At 47.2% G+C, this 24,055-nt stretch overlaps 2 long non-coding RNA genes across 2 annotated transcripts; both read left to right on the top strand.

Annotated features, from left to right (window-relative positions):
* The first annotated feature begins 186 nt into the window (after nt 1-186).
* LOC132084922 (uncharacterized) lies at nt 187-1,414 on the top strand. Its single transcript, XR_009420116.1, has 2 exons — nt 187-698; nt 847-1,414. It is a non-coding gene; the product is annotated as an uncharacterized LOC132084922 (long non-coding RNA).
* Nucleotides 1,415-2,760: 1,346 nt separating this feature from the next.
* LOC132085087 (uncharacterized) lies at nt 2,761-3,851 on the top strand. The gene is made up of 2 exons (XR_009420142.1): nt 2,761-2,882; nt 3,479-3,851. It is a non-coding gene; the product is annotated as an uncharacterized LOC132085087 (long non-coding RNA).
* Nucleotides 3,852-24,055: the final 20,204 nt, after the last annotated feature.

Genomic DNA, 24,055 nt, shown 5'->3' with positions numbered 1-24,055 from the left:
TCGGGGTTCTCTGAGCCTCATCAGCTCACCATCAGTTTGAACTCGGTCATCTCCTTTTGCATTCTCTCAGTCCTTGCAGCCATTTTCCTTGCCTAGAATTTTCTGTCTGTGTTGTGTCCCCGTTGTCTGTCCTGTCCTGTCCATCCTGTGTCACGGCCGTCAGCACACATTTGTGCCCGAGCTGCTCTGCCCTGCCGCATAGCCTGGTGCAATAGGAGAGGGCCCGGGGATTTGTAATGTGCAGTGTGGGGTGTAGTTGGACTCTAGATGGGATTTGTAGATGGACACAGGATATCTGGAGCTCTTCAGTTATCATTGAACCGTCTGACTGTTGTCCTAACTTTTTTTTCAGATGCACCTCCTCAGATGACTGCAGTAGTTGTGTAGGTTCCTTCTTCTGAAAGGGAATAGGGCGCAAGAATTCATCTTCCAGAGAATTTTTGCAAGTCCTGGCTTGTATTGTATCTGCCTATGGTGGCTTATGTTCTATGTACCTATACATCTGTCTTCTATTGGATTTTGGGTAGAAAATTTATCAGTCCAGAGAGGAGACAAGTCCTAGCTGTCAGATAGCCACTCGTTGACCCTTCCTGTCGTCTCACAGGTCCCCGAGGCTGCTGATTTCCCCAGGATCTGCCATTTTACCTCAAGGAGCGGCAGCCAGAAGATGTGTCACAGCACGTTCTTCAGCATCTCGAGTAAGGGCCGCAGTGAGCATTTAAGTGGAAAGATTGTGTGAGCGTGTGTGAGAGCACGTGGCTGTGTCTGTCTGTGTCTGCTCGTTTCTGCGTGTGTGAGTGCATGCTGACTGGATTTAACCTTGTGTGTGTGACTTTTGCTTTCCAGGTTTTGCGACTCCTTGTTAAATTTAGAATAAAAAATCCCCAGCCGGGTTGTATTGCATGAACTGACATGATATGTACCGATTTTGGCTTAAAACCCAGAAAACCAGACGAAGATGAGCAGGAAAAAACCAGAAAAAAACCACATGATGGACAAGAAAAAAACCCAGAAAAAGCCCAGGATGGGCAAGAAAGCAACGAGAAAAAAACCCCAGAAAATAATCCCAGATGGGCAAGAAAAAAACGTAGAAAAACCCCAGAAAATCACCCAAGATGGGCCAGATAAAAACCCAGAAAAAACCCCCAAAAAAAAAACTCTGAGATGGGCAAGAAAAAAACCAGAAAAAAGTCTGAAGATGGGCAAGAAAAAACCCAGAAAAAACCCCCAAGATGGACAAGAAATAACCCAGAAAAAAATTCGAAGAAGGGCAAGAAAAGACCCAGAAAACACCCAGAAAAAAATCGCAACCCAAGTATAAATATAGAAATGTTTGTCAAGTATATGCAAATATATAAAGAAATGTTAAATTATTTGAAATATAAAATAACATAAATATAACATTTATACAGTATTACTTGTGTTATGGATCATATTGATTTTTATTTATTTCCTATAATACACTACAATATTTATATCAATTTTACATCTATCATATCTATCATTTGTTATATGTTATACCAGATTGATATACTCTAGGTTTTTTTAAGTAGTTTAAAATAAAGGGGATTTTTTTTTTATTTGGCAAAAGCAGGTGTTTTAGTATAAACATTATAAATACAAATAATATAAAGGTAGAAATCTAAGAATAGAAATAGATCATAAATAGCTGAAGGTTAATATAAAAATTAAAAATGTAAGGAAAAATAAGTTGTACCAGTAGATATGGTACATAATTAGGAAAATAATTTATCTCTTATTTGAATAGGATACATGTTGTACATAATGATTAATATAATACTTAAGTATAAACTACAAATATAAATGTGAGTGTAGTCATGAGCGCTATAAATATAAAAATATTTCAATGTAGTTTAAAAGAATAGAGCTTTTTTGTATTTATTTAGTTAGGATGGGATTTGTATTTTAAATAGTGAAAGCATGATAGAAATGTAATTTTAGACATAGAAATATACAATCAATGTGGAAAGATATTTATAAAAGCACAAAATATAAGTAAATATAAATAATAGAAATAGAATAATGTTATATAAATTACATGCTACATCAATGTCCACTATAGCTATGCATGTGAATATAAATACGAAAAATTGAAATAAAAAATTTATTTAAACATGGCTTTAAAGCAAGGGGCCTTGTTTGATTCTGGTGGGGTAAGAGGCAGGTTTTTGGCATTTATTTCAGAGCAGTTTTTGGCGGGGGTCGCCCCTGTTCTTTTTTGCCACCTTGCCTGCCCGCAGCCCCGAGGCGCGCTGCGCCCCCGGCTGGGGCGGGCGGCAGTGCTGCCGCCTTGTGGGCAGAGCGCGGTACTGCAGCTCTGTCGCTACCGGCAGCCGCGAGGCCGCCACCTTGGGAGTGGCGCGTCGCGGATGTCGCGGACTTTTGGTTGACCTTCTTAACATGGCAGCGAGAAGGGCGGGGAAGTCGAGGGCCAGCGTCGGTCGAATCGGCTGCCTGCATGAAACACCGACGCCACGGCGGCCCCGATGGATTTTTATGTGGCATTTTAAGTGTATAAGACACGGCCTATGTGGTCAGCGGCGCCGTGGGCGAACATATTTAGGCGGGTTGCTGAGAGGCATCTGGGTAAAACCCTATTTCTTCCGAGGGTCCTCCTCGGCCGCCATTTTGGGAGGGGCGCGTCGCAAATGTCGCGGGCGTTCTTTGACCTTCTCAAGATGGCGGCGAAATGGGCGGGGAAATCGCACGCCCCCATAAATCTCCTCCCCCTGTGGCCACAGAGCGGGATCGCACCCCCCCGAGCCAGCGCCCTGCCCCTCGCCGCTGAGTGCCGGGGGCGGGGCAAGGACGCGGCTGCCGAGCGAGGGAAGGGCGCTGGAGCCAGCGGCGGTCGGCCCAGGGTCTGTAAATGGGGGGGGCGGGTGAAGGACATTCGGTCATGCAAAGGGATGCGATGGCCGAGGAGAACGGTCGCGGCGGGGGCGGCCGGGCGGGGCCGGTTTCGGCGGGCGGCGGAGGTGCGGTCGCAGCGCTCCGCGGGCCGGGGCAGCGGGCGGGGGCGGGCGAGCGGCGTCGGAACAGGGCGGCAGCTCCCGAGCCCGCGCCCGCCCCGCTCCAGGCGCTGGGAGCGACCGCGGGCCGGACAAGCCCGGCGGGGCGGCCCCGGGGCGGCGGGCAGGCGGCGGAGCGGGGCCGTGGCGCTCCCCGCCTTCGCTGCCGCCAGCTTTGGAAGGTCGGGCCGGGCGCCCGCCCCGTCCCGCTGCCTCCCGGTCTCTGTAAACTCCTCTCTGGCTTCATAGGTCCGTGCTGGAGAGAGGGACAAAGGGCCCTGCTGGTTGCCGTGTCCTCGGGGGGCAGAGAGTTCTGACCTTGGCCGCATGGGCTGCCGAGTGTTGGAACAATGGGGATGCGCTTTTATGTATTTAGTGACATTTATGTATTTTTGTGTACATTTTATGTATTTAGTGACATTTAGAGATTTATTCCCCTGCTTCAGGTGAGCGTGCATCATTGCCGGTTTGGGATTGAGTGAAATGGCTGAGGAAACCAGCTCTGGGGGGGAGGCAGGGAAATCCTCTCTTTACCCATTCTTCCGACAAACTCATCACGGCAGGACAGCCTGAAGACTGAAAGTGTAAGAAGATGTGGAGGGAAACAGAGAATCTGGCAGGAGCATCGAACGCACAAGTGCACGAATTTTGCTTTTGGCTTGGATTTAAACTCAGAAGTTGTGAGGAATTTGGGAGTGAGAAGGGATATTTCAGAAGGAGAAGAAGAAAAAGAAGTTGTTGTTACAGTCTTGGCAAAAGCTTCTGTTCTAGCTAATAAAATAAGTTAGTTTAAATAAAAAAAAAAAAAAAAAAAAAAAAGTGGAGTATTTTTTTTCCTACACTATTATATTCATTGGTGGTATATGGTGTGTTGTTTTATTTCTTGGTATTATTAACTCTGTGTAAGTTGTTTTTTGGGTGAAGCTGACTTTCTGGATGGGTTGGTTTGTATTTGAGCTAGGATTAATTTCAAGAGGTTTCTTTCATAGACTTCTGATAGGTATTACTGGCATTTTGGTTTTGTTTAATTTATGTATAAACATACAGCTTTGGTAGGGCCAGCTGGGCTGCTGGAGTTTTGGGTGTGAATTTATTAGATGGCTTTTGTTAAATGCAGTTTTTCATTTTTGAAATGTTTTTCAATGTAGTGGTTTTAAGGTGGTTTTTAAGAATTCACTGTATTGTTTTATGTTGTTTGTAGTTGGTGTATGATAAGGGATGTGGTGTGACTTCTTGAACGCTATGGTTTTAGTGTTCCTAAGTTCCGATTTCTTTCTGGTTCGTTAGGTGTTTTTAGTTTTATTGTTGGGGAGAGGGGCATTTATATGGTGGGTTTTTATAGGCAATATTTTTTAAATTTAGTTAGTGATATTTTGTAGTATTTTAATAGTTTAGATTTTTTTTTATTTTTATGCTTTTAGTTAATTTGTAAAATTTTTTCAAATAACTTTTCCAGATTATCGGTTATTATTTGTGCATAAACGTAGAGCTTTTTTTTCTTAGTACTGTTTTGGGTCAGTTGTACAGTTTTGAGTCTAGTGAGTTGGTTCGATTTAATTTTTAATGGGTGTTTGTTTTTATTAGTAGTTGTGTCATTTTCAAGGTGTATTTGAGTTTGTGGGTGTTTGAGATATTGGTTTAGGAGGAAGTTTATGATGAGAATGTGTGGAGGCTTTGGGCTGCTTATAGTGGGATTTAAAATTTATTTACAGTTAGGTTTATTTGAGTTTTTATTAGGGTTCAATGTTGTGGGATGTTTGTTCCTTTAGTAATAGAAATAGGTTTTGTTTTGATGTGCTGCAATGGGATGAGCGCGGGCTGCGTACAGGTGCTGACAAAGGTACGGTATTGTTGTGGTTCTGATGTGTCGGGTTAATGAACTTACATGGTCTAACATACACATGAAAATAGAAATAAATATAAATTTAAAAATAAATATGAAATTAGAGTGGTAGACATAGATAACAGATACATACATAAAAGTATAATATATGGTATATAATTGTAACATTATATATAGAGTGGAGTATAATTTATATATATTAAGAAAGATATATAAACATAGAATGTAAATATAAAAAGGTTAAAATAAATTGGAGATTTTTTTCGGTTTTTTTAGGTTGTAGGCTGTTTTTTTAAATACATAATATAAATAGAAATAATATAAAAGTAGAAATCCAGATATACAAATATATAATTTATATACCAATATCTATAAATATCTAATATGAATAAATATAAGTAAAAGAAATACATAATATAAAAATAATACATCTATTATTATAATAAAAGGTATTCTCTCTAATATATATCTATAAATATAATAAATAAAAATTTTAAAGGTAGATGTGAATAGAATTTTAACTATTGTTTAACTCAAGGGATGTCCTCTGTTTTTATAGAGGCAGGAGTTTTATTTTAAATACTATAAGTCTTATAAAAATGTGAATCGTAAGTTAGAAATATATAATAATTATATAAAGAGAAATTGCTAAACTATGAATATAAATTTAAATATAAACATAAGTAAGTAAAATGCAGATTTGTAATATAGAATATAAATAACATTATAGGGCACTATAAATTATAAATAGGAATAAAAATATAAAGCTATGTAAATATATTCCAAAGGAAAGGAATTTTTTTGGCTTTTATTTAAGTAGAGGCAGATGTTATTTAAAATAAAACATAAGTGTTACAGAAGTAAAAATCTTGACAGGGGAATATATAATCAATATGTAAAAATAGGTATAAAATAGATAAATAAGTGCTTGGAGTAGATATAGAATAAAAATTTATTTATAAATTGACATTGATAAAGATAAATGTATAAGTAAGCAATATACATTTATATTTATAATGCATATTGTGAATGTAAATATGAAAACATAAGGATATATATATTTGAATATTTTTTAGAAGAAAGGGTTGGGGTTTTTTTTGGTTCTTACTGGGTTAGAGGATGCCTCCCAGACCCAAGCCGCCACCTCAGCCGACTCAAGCAATCTGCAACAAGGAATCTGGGGGGCTGAGTTTTGCTTACCTGGGGAAAGCGTCAGCACTAGTGTTCAGGAGCCTCTGGCCAAGAGGGGCCGGCCATCTGCCTGCTGAAATTCTGCATTGCGCAGGATGCCTCCCAGACCCAAGCTGCCAGCACGGCAGAGTCAGGCTGGTTTGAGGGTCCCCAAATGTGTCCAGCAATCTCCCATCAGGAACCTGGGGTGCTGAGTTTTCTTCTTCTGGGAAAGGGCTGGCATTGGTGTTCAGGAGGCCTCGCCTGGAGTGGCTGGCTGCCTGCTGATATTTCTGCATTGCCAAATGTGCCTCCCAGACCCAAGCTGGCACCAGTGAAAACTCCAGCTGCTTTTGCCTCGGCACGTGTCTCCTGCTATCTCCCATCAGGAACCTGGGCTGCTGAGTCAGGCTTACCTTAGAAAAGGGCTGGTGTTCACGTTCAGGGCCCCGGGGGCCCTTCGTGGCCATCAGCCTGCTAAAATTCTGCATTGCGCAGGATGCCTCGCTGACCCAAGCTGCCACCACCGTAAAGTCAGTCTGGTTTTAGGGTCCCAAATGGCTCCAGAAATCGCAGCAAGGAACATGGGGGGCTGAGTGTTGCTTACCTGGTCCGCCCCCTCCTATGGGAGCTTCTTTTAATGGAAATAGACCAATTCCTTTATCCCATTCTTTTTTGATTTTTATCCTCTATAGGTTTCTTCCCGTACTTTTAGGAAGAAGCAGGAGAGGGCTTTCTTTTAACTGAACTTGTAGTGTTTCGAGAAGGTGATTCCTTTAGAAAGTTCCCCTGAGCAGCCGGAGCTGTGGTTACCAAGGGAACGGAGCTCAGGGCGGGACGGGGGAGCTGGGCACAGCTCAGGTTTCGGTCCTCCAGAGGCGGGATCTGCAGCCGGGATCGGCGGAGGGGCCGTTCCGGTGCAGACCGAGCTGGAGCGTGCATGGCTCCCGCGTGGCTCACGGCGGCTGATCCGGCAGAGACAAAGCCGGGACTGACGCCGGCTGCAGCGGAGGGAGCCGAGCAGAGTGAGAACAGACGGGACCCCGCTCCGTGCGGTGACCACGGTGCGCACGGCAGGACCCCCCCCCCTCCCTCCCCCGGCACGGCCGGCGGAGCGGCCACGGTCCAGGCGGTCAGACCGAGACAGCCCTAACCTCAGCCTAACCAGCCCCCCTAAAAACAGCCTTTTCCCCCAAGAGCAGCAGCACAACACAGCAACCCTAACAGCGAGACCAGACAGCAGCCTTCACACACCAGGTCAATGACAGAACCCTCAGAGACCAACAGACCCACTGCAAAAAGGTAGGGGTGACGTCTGTGGGCTAGACAGCAAGAGGTGGAATTCGGAGACGAGCACGTCTTTTTGAGTTTTTTTGTCTAGGACTTTTAAAGGTATTTAGAAGATTTTGGAAGGGACTTTTCAGGGTATTGTTGGGGCTTTTTCCAACCCATTCTATGATTCTTTAGCATATTTTCAAGATTATGGTCAGGGTCAGAGGAAACACCCTCTGAAAAGGCAGAGTTTTAGGACTGCAGTGGAATGCTTTAGAAAGGGGCCAGCGGTGGCACAGTGGGTCGGGTCCCACCCTGCCAGTCCAAAGGTTGTAAGTTTTAGACCCAGTTAAGTTGTTGTGGTTAGGGTTAGATGCTCTCAGGTTTGGTCCGGGAGAATTTCTGCACAGAAAAACTCACCCCCTGAGTTTCCTGATGCCAGTTTGCACTAGGAGGTGCTTGCCACTGCCAGGGCAGCCCGAGTTCTCGGTGGGGGCATCTTTGCTCCTGGAGAAATCCTGTGCCGGCGTCTTCCCTGTAAAACCAAACGCACACCTGCTGCGTGTCCACGTCAGAGGCACGTGGCACTGCAAGGGCAGCGAGAATTCTTGGTGTCGGCAGCTGCGGGCTGTGAGAAATTGTTCTCTGCAGTTTTGGAGGCCGAATCGCAGTTTCAGCCATGGGCACACAGAGAGGAAAGGCTGTTAATTTCCTTCGAAAGGAAAGTCTGGCACCCCATGGTTTAAGGGGCAGAAGAAGGGCTGTGTAGGGGAAGGAGCTCCTCACAGGACCTTTCTTCACCTCCACCCCCAGTCCAAGGTCTAGCAGCGCCCCGTGTGACCAGCTGCTTTCAGAGGGTTACCCGGGCACAGGTGCACAGGGAGCTGCTCGGCCAGAGGGGCTAACAGGGGTATCCCAAGTGTCCCTCCATGAACTATGGTCAGAGCATCCAGCACGGACTAGGGAGCAGCCGGACCCACCCGGGCACAGAGCATCACTTTGGGAAAACGCCAAGGGAAGAGCCCTTTTGCCAAGGGGCAGCATCTGAGCAGACCAGGCAGCATGTGGGGTTCCACGAGAGGGCTTGCAACTGTCCCCTTTTACTGTGTCAGTCCCTCTCCAAAGCCCCAGACCCTCCAGAGCACTCCCAGAAAGGAGAAGGGTTATTAGGAGAAAAAGGGTTTTGGGAAAAGGGGAAAAGCTTCCTTTTCCATTACTTTTTGTGTTCAAACTGGTAGGGACTTGGATTCCCCTGCAATTGTAATGGTCTCAGTTGAAAGAATCCCTGCCTTTTCTATGCTGTTAGGGGCGTTAATTGACAGTGAGTCCCCATTCTCTATTATTTGGCAGTTTAAAAAAAAGGGGAAAATCTTGACAATGTTTCTTATGGGTTTGAAGTAAGGGTAGCCACCCCCTTTTTGTTGTCCTGAGGCCCAAATTGAGGGAGAAGCCCAGCTATCCCTCCATCCTAAGGGTTTGAACTGAGGGAAAAATCCTTCTCTTTTCATCACTGGAGAGATTTTAAAGTGTGGAAAGCCCTCTTTTCCCAATACTTAAGGAGAGCAAATTAAATAGCAGAAACTAGGTATTTGTTATTGCATTACCTTCAGTAGAGATAACTGCCCCATTTCCTCTTTTTAAGGAGGTCACTTGAAGGAAGCTCTGCCTTTTTCAGCATTTTAAGGGTTTCAAACTACATTTCAGGGCACTTCTTTCTGTGCTGTAGGACCAAGTATCTCAGAGAAGGATGAGCCTGGCATGCACTTAACCCTAACACTGCCTGGGAGGCTTTTATCTTTCTTATTTTTACTTATAAGGTAGATGGCCAAAATTGGAGGTCCCAAGGAGACTTAGACTATTCATATCATTAGTATTCTTCTCCACCCAGTTTAATCACATGGGAAGTACTACTTGGTAGCCACTAGTTACGTAGTTACTAAGGAATAGTTACGTAAGTTAACAGCCAATTACCCAATTTATCTAGTTATGCTGCCTAAACAGAAAGTTTTATTTCTTACCAGTTTTCCTCACTTGTGCTCCAAGTAGTTGTTGTAAAAAAGAAAGCGCTGTTATTTTTCTGAAGAGTTTTTTTCTATAACAAGCCCTTCACTCCCCTTCAATTCAAGTCTGAGGGGCGAAACAGCGGCAGCTGCTCTGAGGGCTTTTATACCCGGTGGGAGTCGCCCCCTCCCTTTTCCCAGGCGCCATGGGAACGAGAGGCGGGCACAATCAGGGGTATATTAACCCCAGCCTTGGCTGAGGGGCTTCATTCCCTCTCTGGGATGTGCTGGGGTAAGAGCTCTCCTCTCATTTCAGTGAAGAGGCTCTTTCAGCTTATCTCAGCTTCTTTTCAGCGGGTGTTTCTGGGCATCTAAAGAACTGAAGCTTTGAAGATTCTGTGAAGTAAACAGCGTGGAATAGAAGGCGCATTTAGGTTCACGATTTTGGGTTTTGTGTTTAGGGGTGGTAAAGTGCATTTGTAATTTCTGGTTTAGGTATGGTTTTGTTTTGTATTTTTTTTTAGAAGGAGTGCAGCTTCCAGAGATTCCTGGTTGTGTCAAGTACCATGCTTTTTTCAGCAGATTCGTCATGTCACAAGAGGGATCTGCCCAGTGTCAAGGATGATGTTTGAGACAGAGGCTTCAGGTGAGTTGAGGGTTGTGATTAGGAGAGGGAGGGTGAGCAGGTATACAGTTAGGAATTATTGTGGGTGGGGGGAGTTTGAAGGTAGCAGGGTGGAAAAGGATGTTTATTTGAGGACCCCCCCTAAGGCTTCTCAGAAGCCTAGCAGAGGTATTCCCATGTCCTACAGCACACAAGGTTATCTACTGCGCTCATAGGAATGCTATTCAATTTTGCCTTTCTCTAACCCAGGTGCCACTCCTAATAAAGGCCACAGCCTTGTAATCAGGGTGAAGCTGGAGCCTGAAGGAGCCAGGCACACTCAGGAGAGGGCAAGTAGCTGCCTTGGTGGGATTTGGCCCACATAACTCTGGACTCATACTTTGGTTTTGGTTTTTTTCATTGTAGCTGACCCAGAAGCTAACAGGCCACCACGAGGCCCGTCCAAGGCAGACTCATTTCAGGTGCAATGTGGATCCCCATCACCAATCAAACAAAAGATAAGTTGGGGGCTATAGCTTGGAGATGGGATGATGAGAGAGTAGCAGGTTGGGAGTTCTTAGGCCAGATTTAAAAATTACCAGATGGAAAAGCAATCTTCTGCAAGGGCCTCTTAGGATAGCTAAAGGGAGAGGCTTTACTTTTGATGGCAGCTTTTAGGCGGGCAGTGCAGAACAGCTCCGGTCTGTGTCACGTTGTCCGGTGTGCCGCGTTCCCTAGTGTGTCTTTGGGGTCCCTTTTGCCTTCCCCCCTCAATCCCCTCACCACAAGCATGATGTGTCGTGTTTCACGTCCCCCTGTTTGTCACGTTCTGTGTCACAGGTGTCTGCACATATTTGTGCCGGAGCTGTTCTGCCCTGCCGCGTGGCATGCTGCAGTAGGACAAGCCTGGGAAGTTGGAATTTGTAATGTGGGGTGTACTTGGGCTGTAGATGCTATTCCTAGGTTGGCATAAGGTGTTTGCAGCTTGCGAGTTGTCCTGGAGGTGTTTGACATATGTTCTAACTTTCTTTCAGGTGCAGATGCCTTGCATCCCTGGCCGAGGGTCAGGGTTAGGAGTAGGAGGTGCCGGGCCTTCTTAGGAGCACTGTGAGTAGCACACTGGTGGGGTTTTGGGTGATGTGGTGCCAAGATCAGGCACTGATGTTTAGTTTTCTCTATAATACAGCTGTCTGAGAGACACCAGCGCGGTCACAGCAGGACCTTCCCAGCTGACGAGGTGGCCTTTCTTTGCACCTGAGACCAGCATCCCCTGATGTCTGAGAGATAAGTAGAGGGCCATGACCCACAGGGGGGATGAAAGCAGAGTGCTGGTTTGGGAATTACCGGGAGGGGTTTTGGAGTCCCCTTGGAGCTGGGGGTGTCCATGAAGTGGCCCCTTAGGCCCCGTAAAAGCCAAGTCTCACTTTTGATCACAGTGCTGAGGTGTGCAGGAGGGCAGAGCAGTCCCGGTGTGTATCGTGTCACTTGTCTATTGTGCATTATGTGTTGCTTGTGTATCTCATGTCTTTTTCCTTAGCCCTTTGAGGGTCCTGTCAGAAACCCTGGCATCATTGGTAGCATCTGTCATCTCTGCATTCCTTGGCCTGGCACCCAGGCCATAGATGCAATTCTGATGCCTGTCTGAGCTCCCCAGTCAAAAGTTCTCTGTTTGGAAGCATCCAGTCAGTTGTCTTTTCAGGTCTTGTTCTCAGCTGTATGGACAGCTATGCCCCACCAGGATCCATTATGGTGGATTAGGACTTTGTAATAATACGAAGTTAGGTAGAGGCTTCTGATTGTAGGATTCCTAGGCATCCATCTTTGCAGTTCTTGGAAGAAAGAATTCAGTTTAGCATCCTCTTCCTCCAGGGTTCTCTGAGCCTCATCAGCTCACCATCGGTTTCAGCTCCATCATCTTGTTTTGCATTCTCTCAGTCCTTGCAGCTGTTTTCCTTGCTAAGAGATTTCTGTCTGTGTCTTGTGTCCTTTGTTTGTCACGTCTCGTCTGTCCTGTGTCACGGGTGTCTGCACACTTTTGGGATGGGGCCGCTCTGCCCTGCCGCATGGCCTGGTACGATAGTAGAAGTCTTGGAGACTTGGTATGTGTAATGTGGGGTGTACCTGGACTCTAGATGGAATCTGTAGATGGGCATAGGATCTCTGGAGCTCTTCAGTTATCATGCAACTTTTTGACTCTGGTCCTAATTTTTTTTTTTCAGGTTCAGATGGCTTAAATCTGTGCCAGAGGGCCCCATCCCAGGTGAGGGGATTCCCCCAAGGAGGTAAGGCCCCATTTGTCTCTGCAGCAGAAGTGTGTATGGTGACTCTGTTACAGCTCTGTGTTTTGTCTTTCTTTTTAGGAAGTCAATCTGGATACCAGCAGCCAAGGTGAGCAGCGGAGAGAAGTAGTTGGTAGTGCTCAGCTCTTAGGTATAATGATTTTTCAGGAGATTCATCGTGTCACAAGAGGGATCTGCCCAGTGTCAAGGATGATGTTTGAGATTGAGGCCTCAGGTGAGTTGAGGATTGTGACTGGGAGAGGGAGAGAGAGCAGGTATCCAGTTTAGGATTTCTTGGGAGCGGGTTTGCAGGCAGCAGGGTGAGAAAGGGTGTTTATTTGAGGGCCCCCCCCACACAAGGCTTCTGAGAAGCCTAACATAGGCGTTCCCATGTCTTACAGCATACAAGGTCCTCCACTGCACTCACAGCAATGCCGTTTAACTTTGCCTTTCTCTAAGCCAGGTGCCACCACTAATGAAGGCCACCGCCTGGGAATTGGGATGAAGCTGGAGCCTGAAGGAGCCAGGCACACTCAGGAGAGGGCAAGTAGCTGCCTGGCAGGTATCTGGCCCACATAGTTCTTCGCCCATGCGGTGCTAAGATCAGGCACTGATGTTTGGTTCTCTTAATTATAGGTGTCTGAGAGACACCAGCGCGGTGCCAGCAGGACCTTCCCCGCTGACGAGGTGGCCTTTCTTTGCACCTGACAGGGACCAGCATCCCCTGATGTCTGAGAGATAAGTAGAGGGCTGCGACCTGGGGAGGGGATGACAGTGGGGTGCTGGTTTGGGAATTACCGGGAGGGGTTTTTGAGTCCAGTTTGGAGGTGTGGGGCGTTCATTAAACGGCTTCTTTGGCCCCATGAAAGCCAAGTCTCACATTTGGTCACAGTGCTGAAGTGCGCAGGGCAGAGCAGTCTCGGTGTGTCTCGGGTCACTTGTCTGTTGTGCATTATGTGTTGTTTTTGTATGCCATGTCTTTTACTTTAGGCAGGCCTGTCGGAAGCCTTGGCATCATTGGTAGCGTCTGTGATCTGTGCATTCCTTGGGCTGGCACGCAGGCCATAGAACTTCTGACTGGGGAGCTCAGACAGGCATCAGACTCTCTTCTCTCTTTGGAAGCATTCCATGTGGTCTCTTTTTAGGTCTTGTTCTGAGCTGTATGGACAGCTATGCCCCACCTGGATCCATTGTGGTGGATTAGGACTTGTAATAATATGAGGTTAGGTAGAGGATTCTGACCATAAGATTTCTAGGCATCCCTCTTTGCTGTTCTTGCAATAAATCATTGAGTTAGCTGCTTCTTCTTCCAGGGTTCTCTGAGTATCAGCAGCTGACCTTCAGTTTCAAGTCAGTCATCTCCTTTTGCATTTTCTCAGTCCTTGCAGCCATTTTCCTTGCCAAGAGATTTTTGTCTGTGGGTTGTACCCTTTGTTTGTCACGTCCTGTCTGTGCCGTGTCACGGGTGTCAGCACACATTTGGGCCGGAGCTGCTCTGCCCTGTTGCATAGCCTGGTGCGATAGGACAAGTCCTGAGGGCTTGGGATGTGTAATGTGGGGTGTAGTTTGATCCTAGATGGGATTTGTAGATGGACACAGGATGTCTGGAGCTCATCAGTTATCCTGCAGCAGTTTGACTCTTGTCCTAACTTTTTTCAGATTCAGATGGATTAAATCAGTGCCTGAGGGCCCCATCCAGGGTGAGGGGATTCCCACAAGCAGGTGAGGCATCATTTGTCTCTGCAGCGGAAGTGTTCCGATGACTCTGTTACAGCTCTGTTCTTTGTTTTTCTTTTTAGGAAGTCAATCTGGATACCAGCAGTCAAGGTGAGCAGTAGAGGGAAGTAGTTGTTATTGTTCAGCTCTCAATTGTTGATGCAGTTCTAAGTTTCCGTTCTCATTGGTGTGCTTTAGGCAATCTACTCGGAGCATGCCAAGCCCCTGTCGCCATCCGGCCGATGCACTGGGTTTCCTGCAGATGCGAGTCCTGCGCATGTGTTACGGGACCCGGTGATGAAGCCCTGAACTCCTCTATTTAATGGCGCTATCTGCGTGGCCTTCGGCAACTGCCGAGATGTTTTGGTGAGCGGTGGAAGTAGGGAGGAGGAGCGAGGGTTCGCTCAGGTTTCAGCTGTGCCAAATCACGTTATTCTCTCTTAATCCAGGTGTCCCCTGTGACTATGGCCTCGGTCTCTGAGCGTGCGCGAAGTGCGTAGCCTGAGCCGCCGGGCATTCCTAGGAGCACGGTGAGTAGCAGACTGGTGGGGTTTTGGGCAATGGGGTGCCACGGTCAGGCAGTGACGTTTTGTTTTCTTTAATACATGTCTGAGAGACACCAGCCCGGTGCCAGCAGGACCTTCCCAGCCAACGAGGTGGCTTTTTATTGCACCTGACAGGGACCAGCATACCCCGATGTCTCAGATAAGTAGAGGGATGTGACCCGCAGAGGGGATGAAAGCAGGGTGCCGGTTTGGGAATGACCGGGAGGGATTTTTGAGTCCGCTTTGGAGGTGGGGGGTGTTCATGAAGTGGCCCCTTAGGCCCCATAAAAGCCAACTCACTTTTGATCACGGTGCTGAGGTGTGCACGGCAGAGCAGTCCCGGTGTGTCTCGGGTCACTTTTCTGTTGTGCCTCGTGTGTTGTTTGTGTATCTCATGTCTTGTACCTTAGCCCTTTGAGGGTCCTGTCAGAAACCCTGGCATCATTCTTTGCATCTGTGATCTCTGCATTCCCTGGTCTGGCACGCAGGCCATAGAACTTCTGATCTGGGAGCTCAGACAGGCATCAGACTCTCTTCCCTCTTTGGAAGCATCCCATCTGATGTCTTTTTAGGTCTTGTTCTGAGCTGTGCGGACAGCTGTGCCCCACCTGGATCCATTGTGGTGGATTAGGACTTGTGATTATATGAGGTTAGGTAGAGGATTCTGACTGTAGGATTCTTAGGCATCCATCTGTGCTGTTCTTGGAATAAGTCATTCAGTTTGCATCTTCTTCTTCCAGGGCTCTCTGAGTCTCATCAGCTCACCATTGCTGTCAGCTCGGTCATCTCCTTTTGCAGTCTCTCAGTCCTTGCAGCCATTTTCCTTGCCAAGAGATTTCTGTCCGTGTGTTGTGCCCATTGTTTGTCCTGTCCCGTCTGTCCTGTGTCACGGGTGTCCGCACACATTGGTAGCGGAGCTGCTCTGCCCTGTTGCCTAGCCTGGTGGAATAGGACCAATCCTGGGGACTTGGAATTTGTAATGTTGGGTGTAGTTGGACTCTAGATGATATTCCTAGGTTGATAGAAGGTTTTTGCAGCTTTTGAGTTATACTGCTGGTGTTTGACCTATGTTCTTACTTTCTTTCAGGTGCAGGTGCATTGCATCCATGGCTGCGCACCCTATCGTGTGTGAGGGGGTTCCCGAAATCAGGTCAGTCACCATTTGTCTGTGCAGGGTGTGTGGCAAGTGTGACCCTGTTACAGGTCTGTTCTTTGTCTTTATTTTTAGGAAGCATAGCTGGATCTCAGCAGTCAAGTTCAAGAAGGCAAGGTGAGCAGTGGCCAGTAGCCTTCATTGTTGCTGAGGTCTCAGTTCCTGGGGCAAGTCTAAGTCTCCATTCTGGTTTTTGTGTCTTAGTCAAGCCACTCTGAGCACATCAAGCTGCCATCCCCCACCAGAAGACGGACCGGTTTCGCTGCCCTCGTCAGCCCTGTCTTCCGGGTAACTGTCGGGAACCGCCGAGGAATTGCGGCGAGTCGGGCAAGTAGGGATGAGGAGCGAGGGTCCACTCAGTTTTCAGCAATCCCACATCATCTCCTGTCCTCTTCATGCAGGTGTACTCTGTGATGCTGGCATCGGTGTCTGAGCATGGCTGACGTGTGTGACTCCAGGAGATCGGCCATTGTTAGGAGAACGGTGAGTAGCAGGCTTGTGGGTTTTGGCCGATGCGGTGCCAAGATCAGGCACCGATGTTTGGTTTTCTTTAATCTAGCTGTCTGAGAGACAACAGCCCGGTGGCAGCAGGAACTCCCCAGCCGGTGAGGCGGCCTTCCTTCGCACCCGATACGGACCAGCATCACCAGATGTCTGAGAGATAAGTAGAGGGCTATGAACCACAGAGGGGATGAAAGTGGGGTGCTAGGTCAGACTCCCAGGGTGGGGGGTTTGAATTGGCTCTGGAGATGAGGGTAGGCAAGATGTGGCCCCTTAGGCTTCATAAAAGCAAAGTCTCAGTTTTGGTTACGGTGCTGAGCCGGGCAGCAGGGCAGAGCAGTCCCGGTGTGTCTCGTGTCACTTGTCTTTTGTGTGTTGTGTGTTATGTGGATATGTCATGTCTGTTATCTTAGCCCTCTGAGGGGCCTCTCAGAAACCTTTCCTAGCATCCGTGATCTGAGCGTTCTTTGCCCTGGCACCCGTGCCACGGAACTCTTGACCCGGGAGCCCAGACAGGCATCAGGCATCCCGTCAGATGTCTTTTCAGGTCTTGTTGTCAGCTGTCTGGACAACTGCACCCTGTAAGGTTCCATTATGGCTGATTAGGACTTGTGAGAATGTGAGCTCAGGTGGAGCATTGTGACTCTAGGGCTCCTGGGCATTCATCTTTGCAGTTCTTGGACTGAATCATTGAGTTTAGCATCTTCTTTTTCCAGGGATCTCTGAGCCTGATCAGCTCACCATCAGTCTCACCTTGGTCATCTCATTTTGCATCCTCTCAGTCCTTGCAGCCATTTTCCTTGCCTAGAGGTTTCTGTGTGTGTTTTGTCCCCGTTGTTTGTCACGTCCTGTCCCGTGTCACGGGTGTCTGCACAGATTTGTGCCGGAGCTGCTCTGCCCTGCCCCGCCCCATAGCCTGGCGCAATCGGAGGCATCTCGGGGGCTTGTAATTGGTAATGTGGGGTGTAGTTGGACCCTAGATGGGATTTGTAGATGGGCACGAGATGACTGGAGCCCATAAGTTATCCTGCAGCCCTTTGACTTTTGTCCTAACTCTCTTTCAGATGCAGAAGGATAAAATCCAGGGCAGAGCCCCCCATCCCGGGTGAGGGGATTCCCCCAAGCAGGTCAGTCACTGTTTTCCTTGGTAGAGGAAGCATAAATGATGGCTGTCACAGCTCTGTTGCCTTTCCTTTTAGGAAGTCAAGGCAGAGAGCTGCAGTCCAGGCCAGTGGGCAAGGTGAGCATTGCGTAGCGTGCACAAGCAGTTTTATTGCTGAGGTCTCAGTTTCTGGTGTTCTGGTGCAGCTCTAACTGTCCTCTTTTTTTTTTTTTTTTTTTGTTATTTTAGGTGGTCCACTTGTGATCTATCCTGGCCGAGCATGCTCATGCCAGGTGGGTGCAAGCTTAAGGTATCGGTGTGGCATACTTGTCCCAGTAGGGAGGTTGTGTTTTCACAGTATCTCAGCATGCTTTTTTGCTTTGTTTCTTTGCAGGTGCTGTCGCTGCCCTAAGCATGACCAAGGAACAGAGGAGGGCAGGTGAGTCGGTGTTTAGGCAGGCTGACTCATAGGGGAGCGTTATGCAGCAGCATGCTAAGCGGGTACATTTTCTTTTTGCAGGTATCTTCTGGGCAGCCTCCGGAGTCAAATCAAGTTTTGAGGTGAGCTGGGGCAGGGGTGTGGAGGAGTCCAGGGGATTACCGGTTTTGAGGGCAATAGTCACGTTTTCTGTTGCGTCTTAGGTACCCTGAGGAGGCTCGTAGCCACAGCTTGGAAGCGGCAGCACCGAAGCACACACATTGAGAACATCTCAACGTCCACGTCCGACCGAGGATGCATTTTGTCCGCTCATCTTCCAAAAGCTAAGTGTCGGGGCCAGGGGTTGGGAGAATGGGAAAAGCCTTTACTATCACAGGGGGCAGTTTCATGTCAGCTTAGCGGAGAGGTCTGTAGCGGGCCGGGCTCTCTGGAATTAAAGAGAGAGGGTTTGTCCTCAGCCTCACCAGAGCCTTTGCCGGGCAGGGCAGTTCCGACCCATCTCCACGTTCTTGTGAACTTTGCGTCGTCAGCCTTCCTCGAGTCAGCATAGTCACGGCTCTTTCCCCCGAGGGGCTCGCCTTCGGGTACGGAGCTATCGCCACGGTCATCCAGCCATCCGCTTCCTTCTCTAGGCTTGCTGAGCGTCTCGAGCGTCTTCCTAACCGCTTTGACACTAACTTCTTTTTGCGAGCTACATTTCATCATCACGTGCCATCATCATAGGGCTTCCTTTCCTTTGGCATCATCAGCCTGTGGCTCACCTTGCGTTTGCAGTCTCAGATCCCTAAGGGGAAAGTTCCCACTTGTCTTTGTGTTAGGTCATCTGCGTCCGTTAGGTCGTCCGTGTCTGTGTTACGTAGTCTGTGTCCATTGTCTTTCACGTCATAAGGCCTTTCTTACATCTCGACGCTTTGTCGGCACTGTTCTGTGCCATATTGCCTATATTCGACTCATGTTCCTTTCTGGATCTTCCTTATTCTGCCCTGTTTACATTTTTACTCTTTGAGCCAGGTAGGATTACAGATGTTCTCATCAGTCTTCCTTGTCACTACCAGCTTTGGTAGTGCCTTTTTTCTCCATGACATTTTCTTGGACTTGTAGAGCGGTGTCTTATACCCTCCTCACGTGACTGCAGTAGTTCTATAGGTTCCATCTTGAGAAAGGGTATAGGTCTCAGGAATTCATCTTGCAGAGTTATCTTAAGTCCTGTTTTATATTGTATCTATCTACCTATATTGCGTGTACCTGTGTTGGCTTATATTGTATGTGCTTATGTTGTATGTACTTGTGTTGGCTTATATTGTATGTACTTGTGTTGGCTTATACTGTATGTAGTTATGTTGCATGTACCTGTGTTGGCTTATACTGTATGTACCTGTGTTGCCTTATACTGTATGTACTTATACTGTATGTACCTATGTTGGCTTATACTGTATGTACCTATACTGTATGTACCTATGTTGGCTTATACTGTATGTACCTATACTGTATGTACCTATGTTGGCTTATACTGAATGTACCTATACTGTATGTACCTATGTTGGCTTATACTGAATGTACCTATACTGTATGTACCTATGTTGGCTTATACTGTATGTACCTATGTTGGCTTATACTGTATGTACTTATACTGTATGTACCTATGTTGGCTTATACTGTATGTACTTATACTGTATGTACCTATGTTGGCTTATACTGTATGTAGTTACGTTGCATGTACCTGTGTTGGCTTATACTGTATGTAGTTACGTTGCATGTACCTGTGTTGGCTTATACTGTATGTGCTTAAAATGTATGTAAGTGCATTGCCTTATATTGTCTGTACTTGCACTGTATGCATTGGCTTATATGGTGTGTACCTATGTTGTAGCACTTATGGTCGGAGCTGCCCTGCCCTGGCAGCTAGTCACAGTTAGGTGGAACAGTTATAGAAATTTTCCTGTTGATCTGTGTTTTGTGGGATTTTGGGTAGAAGACTTACTGGTTCAGAGCGGGGACAATTCCTGGCTGTCAGATTGGCACTTGTTGACCACTTTTTGTTGTCTCACAGGTCCCTGAGGCTACCGATTTCCCTAATCTACCATTTGATGTCAGGGAGGGGCAGCCAGAAAATGTGTCGAAGCACGTTCTTCAGCGTCGCAGGTAAGGGCTGCAGCGAGCGTGTAAGTGGGAAGAGTGTGTGAGCATGTGTGAGAGCACATGGCTGTGTTTGTCTGTGTCTGCTTGTCTCTCTGTGTGTGAGCACAGGGTGAGTGGATTTAACCTTGTGTGTGTGACTTTTGCTTTTCAGGTTTTTCAACTCATTTTTAAATTTAGAATAAAAAATCCCCAGCCGGGGGGTTTTTTTTTTTTTCCCCCCGGCTGGGTTTTTTTTTCCTCGGTCCCGGTCGGTCCGCGAGGCGACGTTCATCGCCAAAGTTTGGGCACGGAACGGCCAGGGACCGGGGTTTTCGTCAGGCAGGAGGATTTTTTGGAGGCTCCCGGGAACCACGTTCCCGAGGAGCGGCGTGAATGTGTGCTGAGGGTTAGCAGAGCGGTTGAGGTGAGAGTCCGTGTGGGTTTGTGTGTGTGTCGAAGGGCTGTAGGGTTGTAACGTTGTATGCTGTTTGCTTTTCAGGTTTTTCAACTCATTTTTAAATTTAGAATAAAAAATCCCCGGGGGGGTTTTTTTTTTTTTTCCCCCCGGCTGGGTTTTTTTTTCCTCGGTCCCGGTCGGTCCGCGAGGCGACGTTCATCGCCAAAGTTTGGGCACGGAACGGCCAGGGACCGGGGTTTTCGTCAGGCAGGAGGATTTTTTGGAGGCTCCCGGGAACCACGTTCCCGAGGAGCGGCGTGAATGTGTGCTGAGGGTTAGCAGAGCGGTTGAGGTGAGAGTCAGTGTGGGTTTTGTGCGTGTGTCGAAGGGCTGTAGGGTTGTAACGTTGTATGCTGTTTGCTTTTCAGGTTTTTCAACTCATTTTTAAATTTAGAATAAAAAATCCCCAGCCGGGGGGTTTTTTTTTTTCCCCCCCGGCTGGGTTTTTTTTTCCTCGGTCCCGGTCGGTCCGCGAGGCGACGTTCGTCGCCAAAGTTTGGGCACGGAACGGCCAGGGACCGGGGTTTTGGTCAGGCAGGAGGATTTTTTTGGGGGCTCCCGGGAACCACGTTCCCGAGGAGCGGCGTGGATGTGTGGTGAGGGTTAGCAGAGCGGTTGAGGCGAGAGTCAGTGTGGGTTTTGTGCGTGTGTCGAAGGGCTGTAGGGTTGTAAGAAGGGCTGTAGGGTTGTAACGTTGTATGCTGTTTGCTTTTCAGGTTTTTCACCTCATTTTTAAATTTAGAATAAAAAATCCCCAGCCGGGGGGTTTTTTTTTTTTCCCCCCGGCTGGGTTTTTTTTTCCTCGGTCCCGGTCGGTCCGCGAGGCGACGTTCATCGCCAAAGTTTGGGCACGGAACGGCCAGGGACCGGGGTTTTGGTCAGGCAGGAGGATTTTTTTGGGGGCTCCCGGGAACCACGTTCTCGAGGAGCGGCGTGGATGTGTGGTGAGGGTTAGCAGAGCGGTTGAGGTGAGAGTCAGTGTGGGTTTCTGCGTGTGTTGAAGGGCTGTAGGGTTGTAACCTTGTATGCTGTTTGCTTTTCAGGTTTTTCACCTCATTTTTAAATTTAGAATAAAAAATCCCCAGCCGGGGGGTTTTTTTTTTTTCCCCCCGGCTGGGTTTTTTTTTCCTCGGTCCCGGTCGGTCTGCGAGGCGACGTTCATCGCCAAAGTTTGGGCACGGAATGGCCAGGGACCGGGGTTTTTGTCAGGCAGGAGGATTTTTTGGGGCCTCCCGGGAACCACGTTCCCGAGGACCTATGATTTTTGGGGTTTAATTTAGTAGTTTTGGTGCGAGGGCTGGTGGGTTTGTGTGCTGTTTGAAGGGAGTGTCTGTGGTAGGTGAGTGTTTGTTTGTTTTTTCTGTGGTTTTGTTGTTTTGGGTTTCATGTAAGCATAAATTAACATGTAATGTAAATAGCAAAAGGTTATCAGTCTTTTTGTATTGCTTTGTATTGCTTTGTATTGCTTTGTATTGCTTTGTATTGCTTTGTATTGCTTTGTATTGCTTTGTATTGCTTTGTATTGCTTTGTATTGCTTTGTATTGCTTTGTATTGCTTTGTATTGCTTTGTATTGCTTTGTATTGCTTTGTATTGCTTTGTATTGCTTTGTATTGCTTTGTATTGCTTTGTATTGCTTTGTATTGCTTTGTATTGCTTTGTATTGCTTTGTATTGCTTTGTATTGCTTTGTATTGCTTTGTATTGCTTTGTATTGCTTTGTATTGCTTTGTATTGCTTTGTATTGCTTTGTATTGCTTTGTATTGCTTTGTATTGCTTTGTATTGCTTTGTATTGCTTTGTATTGCTTTGTATTGCTTTGTATTGCTTTGTATTGCTTTGTATTGCTTTGTATTGCTTTGTATTGCTTTGTATTGCTTTGTATTGCTTTGTATTGCTTTGTATTGCTTTGTATTGCTTTGTATTGCTTTGTATTGCTTTGTATTGCTTTGTATTGCTTTGTATTGCTTTGTATTGCTTTGTATTGCTTTGTATTGCTTTGTATTGCTTTGTATTGCTTTGTATTGCTTTGTATTGCTTTGTATTGCTTTGTATTGCTTTGTATTGCTTTGTATTGCTTTGTATTGCTTTGTATTGCTTTGTATTGCTTTGTATGTGAATTAGATTTTATCGTTGTGTCTATGGATTGTATGTGTGCTTGCATTTGTATACACTGTTGGTATGTCTTTTGCTGGTTTCATGTAATAAAGTTGAATCACCCCTAATAAAGATACACCCTGCCCTTCCCTAAACCCCCCCCTCCCCCCACGGCTCCTGTCTTTTTTTGGTGTGGTTTTGTAATTTCTTTCCTCTGTGTTTCTTCCTTTTGCTCCTTACTTTCCTGTTATCCTAACCACTTTTTTTCCCCTTTTAACTCGTATTCTTCAGTTTTTCCACCCTCCTTTTCTTTTCTGTCTGTCTTGGTTTCTCTCTCTGTTTTCTTCTCCTGTCTCTCTGACTTCTTTTTTTTCTCTGAGTTCTTTTTTTCTGTCTTTTCTTCTGTCTCTCTGTCTTTTTGTCTTTCTGTCTCTCTCTGTCTTCTTTTCTGTGTCTCTCTTCTCTATTTTCTCTCTTTCTTTTCTCTCTCTTCTCTCCTTTCTTTTTCTCTATCTCCATCTCCTTTGTTTTCTCTCTCTCTCTTTTCTCTTTTTCCTTTTCTCTGTCTATTTTTTTCTCTTTCTTTTCTGTGTTCTCTCTGACTTTTTTCTTCTGTCTCTCTTATCTCTTTTTTTTTCTGTCTCTTCTTTTTCTTTTTTCTCTCTTTCTCCTCTCTCTAATTTCTAACTTTGTTTTCCTTTCTAGCTTTAGTTTAAAAAAAGCAGCAGTAGAAACTTTCAGGCTCCCTGGGAGTAAAGCAAAAAAACAAAATTATAAAACAAAGCATTTACTCCCCGGGAGCCTGAAATTTTCTACTGCTGCACCAGACATATAGTTTTTCTTCTTTTTATATACAGTATATAGGAACCACACCCACTCCTAATTAGTACCCCCAGCTGTCACCAATCAAGGCTGACACACCTACCCCCAGTACCCTAACACCCACCCCGAGGCACTGCCCCACCCCCTACTTAGTCCCCCCCACCCAGCTGCCACCTCCCCCCCGTCCCCAAGCACCCACCCGGCAATTGTCCCCCCGCCCCTAGCTGCGCCCCCACCACCCCTGCACACCATCCCCAAGCACTCACCCAGCTGCTGCCACCCCCATCGGCAAGCACCCACCCCTAGCTGCCATCCCCCAGTACCCAAGCACCCACCCCGTGTTGTCCACCCCATCGCTGAAGCAACAGCGCCCCCTGCTGTCCCACTCCTCGTAGTGCAATTACACCACCCCGTTACTGCGCCCCCTGCCGTCCACAGCACCGCACCGCATGCACAACGCTACCACGTGACGTCACGAGAGCGACACAGCCCCGGAAGGACCCCCCCGGAGCATAGCCGTCCATCCCACTGCCCGATCGAAACCCCGACCCCCACCCCACGTCCCAGAAGCCGCCCCCCGCCACGCCGCCCGCCACACGCGAACCGGAATAGCATCCCGCAACAATCTGGACCCTCGGCAACCCCCAAAAACCCCCCCAAAACCCGTAAAAAAATCTGTCCCGGCCGCCGCCATTTTTACCGGAAGTGACGTCATTCCCATGGGCGCCGCCATATTGCTCCCGTACCACGTGCTCTCCTGGGCGCCGCCATCTTGTTGTTACCGGAAGCCAGCCCCGAACGCCGCCATGTTGTTGCCGGAAGTAACCTCTGCGCGCCGCCATGTTGTTGCCGGAAGTAACCTCTGCGCGCCGCCATGTTGTTGCCGGAAGTAACCTCTGCGCGCCGC

Source organism: Ammospiza nelsoni, chromosome 28 (assembly GCF_027579445.1).
Source record: "Ammospiza nelsoni isolate bAmmNel1 chromosome 28, bAmmNel1.pri, whole genome shotgun sequence".
In the NCBI taxonomy this organism is placed as follows: Eukaryota; Metazoa; Chordata; class Aves; order Passeriformes; family Passerellidae; genus Ammospiza; species Ammospiza nelsoni.
The sequence above is the reverse complement of the archived record's forward strand: the minus strand, read 5'-3'. Positions and strand labels throughout refer to the sequence as shown.